A 6,409-nucleotide genomic window follows, 5' to 3' on the forward strand; every position below is an offset into this window, starting at 1 on the left:
GAGGTGTACAATGGTGTTCTTAAAGGGGTGCGAGCACTGCCTATCACAGCCCTAATTGAAGAAACTTGAAACCGGACCCTGTCATACTTTGCAGACAGGGTCACCGTCGCCAAAGCACAAGTTGAATTGAACAAGCCATGGTCCAAGAAGATGTAAAGACATCTGGACAAGAAAGCAAAGAAGTCCCAAAGTCATGGCTGCAGGAAAGTGGACGTACTTAGGAATAAGTGGGAGGTCAATGTGCGAGCCAAGTATGTTAAGGGTCACCATAGAGGATCAAAAAAGCAAGTTGTCACCCTTGGCTCAACCTCCTGTGAGTGCACTTGTAACAAGCCCAAGCTTGAGGGCTACCCTTGCAGTCATGTGCTCCAGGCGGCTGCTGGTAAAAAAATCAGCGTCGAGCCATACATATCGCCGTACTTCAACATGTACAATCTGTACAACACTTGGAACGGTGAGTTCTGGGCTTGGGGCATAGATATGAACTACAAAATATTGTGGCTAGATGGGCCGAAATGGGTTCCGAACGCCGACTTGATGAGAACCGCAAAGGGACGACGTCAGTCTAGGCGTCATCGCAATGACATGGACCATAGCCAGATGGGAGAACCAAGGTGATGCCCCGTTTGCAGGTGTCCTGGACATTCACGCAGAGAATGCCCGTATCGAGCCAACAACAACGCATGATGTTGATATATATGTACTCGCTATGTCTATTTATATTTGTACTCATTATGTGTACTTATATTAAATTTAAATTGAATCTCTTTGTATTATTGTATCGTGATGTTAACTTCAGATAATTCATGTAAATCGTATATCTTTGTATTTTTTAAGTTAATTTTGATTTGTATTTGTATTTGTGTCTTCCTTGTAATTTATATTTGTATGTTTGTGTGCAGGTTATGGGTGAAGTGCCAGTGCTTTTGCAGGGGCCACATGACGCCGGCCACCGTTGCCACCTATTTTTGAACCCAAATATTAAGCATGATTATCGGCCTTTCAGACTTTGAACCATAAAAAAAACATGGCCAATACACAATGCTTTCCTTACTCACCTTGACGCTTATGGACTACAAGGTTTTGCTAAGCTCACATCATGCCACGACCAAGTACGTTCGGACGCATCCCTTTTGACATCCCTCGTTGACCGGTGGAGACCTGAAACCCACACCTTTCACTTTCGTTTTGGGGAGCTTGCACCTACACTGAAAGATGTTTCTATGATCACTGCTCTACCAATTAGAGGTGAGCCATTAGTCTCTCCATGAGTGTCTCCATCTTGGGCATTAGATATAGCAACCTATCTTGGGATGGAAATGCCAGAATCACAACGTTCTGGTGGCCCTCGGGGCATCCCACTCGTCTGGCTTCGTGATAACTTTCGTATTTTATCTAGCTTCGCTAATGAGGAGACGAGAAAACGACATCTGTTTGTGTATTTGTTGTGGCTCCTCGGGACTCTGTTTCCAAATTCACATGGGGACGTTGTTGTCCCTGGTCTCATCTACATTGCAGAGAATATGGTAGATGAACCTTTACCTGAGCAGCCAAAATACAGCTTCGGTTCTGCCATGCTATCTCATACATACAGAGGCTTGTGTGATGCCACGCTAAAAACCTCTTTCGCACAAAAAACTCCATTACTTTGTGTTGCCTATGAGTTTCTACAGTTGTGGTCCTGGGAATACCTCCCTGTAAGACGACCTCGTATAGTACAACATGTACACCCATACGACTTTAGCGAGGGTGGCAGCGCAACTATGGCCACCAGGTGGACAAAGGCACGGAAACATTGGTCTCCAGATATTGCAAAAAATTGTTGCCCTATGTACCACCAGCAGTTTGAGATACTTGATGAGGCAGAAGCCACATGGAACCCGTGGACTCAGGACCAGCTACAAATGGTCTTTGATGCTCGACCCTTCACACCAGGCATGTTGACTGATAGTGCATTCTGGCTGACTCGCTGCAACTTATTGTTCCTGTGGTGTGTTGAGTCTTACAACCCAGAGCGTGTAATGAGACAGTTCAGTCTCTATCAAGAAATTCCACCACCTTTTCCAAGACGTATCGATGAGGAAACCCATAAGTAAGATGTGACCTCCCTAAATAGCTAGTGTCTATTTTAATTTACTAAACTCACACTTTGTTACATAATTTGCAGGCTAACCAATATGGGCAAGGGTTGGAGTTTATACGATTGGAGTGAGCAGAACATTGAATGGATACACAAGTGGGAAAATGAAGCGCTAGCAGATATAGTGCATCAACTTAGGTATATTTTATTTACATTATTTTGTTACGATGATCATACGATGCGTGAAGATGCTTTGCTTTCATCACAACGGTTTATGTAATTATTTAATTTTGCAGACCGTACGATAGAAGTACAGATCAAGCGTACAAGCAGTAGTACTGCATGAGCACACGTGCTAGCCTGGCCAGTCAGCCAGCTACTATACCAACACATCTCACACAGGAGAAGCAGGCGCGGGGACATATTGAGCTGCATGCAGCTTACTATTGTGACCAGATGATAATCACTTGTAACTTTTTTAGGTCCATCATTCCATAATCATTTGAACTAAATAACATCCAAATATTGTTCAGCTTGAAAGTTGCAACGAAGTAGGGCAGATGGCTACGGATAGCATGCCGGCCCAGGGCCCAGCTCGCCCATCATTCCAGAAACGTTTTCAATAATACATGACAACAAAGTTCAGATGCGGTAGAGGCGACGACGTTGTCACTGGAGCGTACAATATGCCGGTAGCGAGGTCAGCTAGACCAAGTGCGGCGCCGTCATCCAGACCGAGCGAGGCGCGTACGAGCCATGGGCAGTGGGGGGAGGGTCCGCGTACTAGAACGACATTTCCACGACATGACTCATCTCTGCCACTTCATCGCTCTTCTTCGGTGCAGCTTCGTCAGGGGTAGACATCTCAGGACCATGGCACGGGCTTGGATTCGATGCCCGAGCAGACTCTTTCCCCTAACCCATATGCGTACACAGGATATGATGCATACACTCAAGGTGAGGGATCTCAGTCGTATCTCTCCACGCGAGGGATCTTCATGCCCGAGGAGACTTGTGTACCAGATTTAAACCAGCACCACGTACCATGGCCAGACAGTACAGGCGAGGGATCTGATCAGGTAGTCATGTTTACATTTTAATGCATTTACAATGTTATCATATATTATCCTCTAACAGTTTGTTTACAATGTTTCTATGTGCAGGACATACCTGATGTTAATTGGGGCGATGAGAACACCAAACGTGGCGTCAACACAGGCGTCCTGGGAGCATCATATGATCATGGCGACCCGGTTACATCATTAGTTACATAGTTTTTCGGAGGGGATGTTATTGGCCCATCTTTTATCCCAGGGGCGGCGGTAGGGGTATTTTTGGGTCCTCATGTGAATACCCATGATTTTTACAAAATAGTGTTGATTTTGGCAAAACAATGACAATTTTCAAAAAACAGCAATGATTTTGGCAAAATGAATACACATGAATACCCGGTTGCAAATTTCTGGAGCCGCCACTGTTTTATCCCCGCGGAGTCACAACCATACGCCTACAATTACGCTTTAGGTTCGCAACAAGGATTCGCGACTCCACCACATACGCAGGACTCGCAGACCAAGCTTCAAAATATCGGATATCGGGTTCGTATCGGTATGGCTCTGACATATCGGATGTCGGATATCGGGTGATATATCGGACGATATGTAGATATATCGGTGAACACCTGTCTAGTTTTTTTCATTATTCTTGTTCAAAACATTTACTTTTAGTAAAAGAAATTGTATGATGTCATTACTTTAACATAACATTTTTAGGTTCCTAGTTTACTAACTTGTTGATTAAGAAACAATTAAGGAAAGATTCACAAAATCGTTACTCTATGATTAAAAAAATATGATATATATGCATTTGTACGAAACATTATGAATGACTTTGATAATATATAATGACGTTGTAAATTCATAATCTTATTTCACTGTTATCCAATAAAGAATTGTTGTCATCTATGTATCGTTCTATATTGGTGGACATATCGGGCTAGATATCGGCCATATCGGTCGATATTTCGGTCGATATCGGATGATATGTTGGGAAATGATATTTGCAAAATGATATGTTATGTTTATATCGGTGGAGCCCCAAAAGTGATATGTCGGCCTAGATATCGGTTGTATCAACGTAGATTTAAAAGCTTGTCGCAGACACATGAAGCCGAATTGGAGTACAGCCGCGGTCTTCGTGTAACTCGGTCACCTAATCGTTTGTCGCCTTCCGGTCGTAAGGAAAGACCAGGTGGTCGTCGTAAAGTAGGGTGATTCATCTATCCACGTGCGCGACCCATTGTATCACATATGTCAGTATCATACTTTTCGATTTGAACATCTATGTATGCTGAAATATAAATGCACCAGTCAGGAACAATTTTTCCCGCCTATATCTCCGGTCATACTATTCCGCTCCACTCTTCGGCTTATGTTAGGCCGAAATGAATTTTTTTAAAAAAAATTGGCTGATGAATACTGTGCAACCATTGCCCATCTTAAACATTGAAAAAATATATTTTCAGGCAACCCTTTCCCCTCAATATTTTCCCGTCAACGCTTTCCCTTCATATGTTCCCGCCACCCGTTTCCCGCCAACCCCTTCCCGCCATATCTTCCTGCCACCCATTTCCCGCCAACCCCTTCCCACCATATGTTCCCGCCAACCCTTTCCCGCCATACTGCAGTCGTTCTTTCCCGCCATTTTCTCCTCTCTACCTATAAAACCCCCTTCAGACGGAGGTGGATAAGCATTCAAGTGTAGTGTAGTCGAGATGTCCCATTATCCTTTCGATCGTAGTTTTCACCCTGAGATGAGCAGGACTCTTCTTAGGCTAGCTACCGATTTCAGGATGGACAATAGGATAGTTCCATGGGACGAACTCACCAGTAGTGACACCATAATGAATGAGTTGGCTCACCAATTACGTAGATCTAGGTGGCCTGAAAGGACCTATGAGGAGGTACGTAAAGAACTTCTTAGGTTGAATGGAAGGTGGAAGAAGGTAGTGGAGCCGAAGAGCGAAACTTTTAGAAGGACTGCAGAAAAGCATCCATTTTTATGGACTGAGGAGAGCGAGGACGAAGATGATATCTTCATGTCGCCGCTTCCCGGTTCTGCATCGTCAAAGGGCAAGAGTTCTGCATCGTCTAAGGGCAAGAGTATTGCATCCTCGAAGGGCAAGATTTCTGCATCGTCGTCCAAGGGTAAGAGTTCTGCATCCTCAAAGGACAAGAGTTCTGCATCCACGGAGGATGACGATGATGCCTTCATGTAGTTTTTAAGCTGTATTCCAGTTCTACCGTTTAATTCAGATGTACTTGCATTATTAGTTTGTACTCTCTTATTGTAGGACATTATGTTCTATCTTAATTTCATTCTGTAGTTGTTGCACGATGTTTGATATTAGTGGAGGGCAAGAAAATGCCACTACTTTTATTCTAAAACTTTATGTTTTTCCATTACGACACGGTACAACTGAAAATAAGATACACCGTAAAATTGAAATAAAGCTACATTTAACTACTGAAATAAAGCTACATTAAACTGCAGAAATAAAGATACAAATGATTGCGAAATTTAAAATACTACCACAGGAATCTACTGAGTCCAGCGTAGCTTTTTCTGTTGCCTTGGCCTCACGAGCCCTTTCTTTCTTTCTCTGCCTCTCCGCCTCACGAGCCTCCTTTCACTGCCGTTCCTGCTCCTCCATGCGACGAGCCTCTTCCCTATTTTTCTTTCCTTAATCCTGAAAAAAACGGTGTTGCTCTGCATAATATTCTTTTAACTCTCTCTCTTGCTCTGCTTTCTCCTCAATTTCCGCCTTCTCGCGTCGCTCTTCCGCATAGAAACTATTCCACGCACGGCGACTTCTTTCATGAATCTCAGTCACTGCCCAAGCCGGCATCTCCGTGTCAATCCAACGATAGTACATACACAGAGGCGGAGGAGACTACAACAAGAAACAAGAATGTTATTAAAGAATCTATCAAAATACCAACAATATCTATTTGTGATGGTTAAAGCATACCGGAGGCTTGTCGTACTCTGAAATAGCTATGGGTGGATCTTCCTCATAATTGACGCACATGAAAAACTTCATGCCTAACCAATCTGAAAAATCCGTAACCTCCTTCACCTTACAAAGATCGCCACACCAACACCGCAGGACTGCCACCCCCGGAGGCAAACTTGCGTTCTTCATTTTCCTCGGCCTAATGCTTTGATCCGAGCAAGGCAAACTCATACCGACTGAAAAAATGTGTTATACACTTTGCGCAGTGGCGATTTTAAGGATGGCTGGACGAGAGCCTCGGTGTCTCCTTTTAT

At 43.8% G+C, this 6,409-nt stretch overlaps 1 pseudogene; it reads left to right on the forward strand.

Moving 5' to 3' along the window:
* The first annotated feature begins 905 nt into the window (after positions 1-905).
* LOC147958877 (serine/threonine-protein phosphatase 7 long form homolog) lies at positions 906-2,096 on the forward strand (annotated as a pseudogene).
* Positions 2,097-6,409: the final 4,313 nt, after the last annotated feature.

This window comes from Triticum urartu, chromosome 7A (assembly GCF_056163025.1).
Source record: "Triticum urartu cultivar PI428250 chromosome 7A, HENAU_Tu73, whole genome shotgun sequence".
Classification (NCBI taxonomy): Eukaryota; Viridiplantae; Streptophyta; class Magnoliopsida; order Poales; family Poaceae; genus Triticum; species Triticum urartu.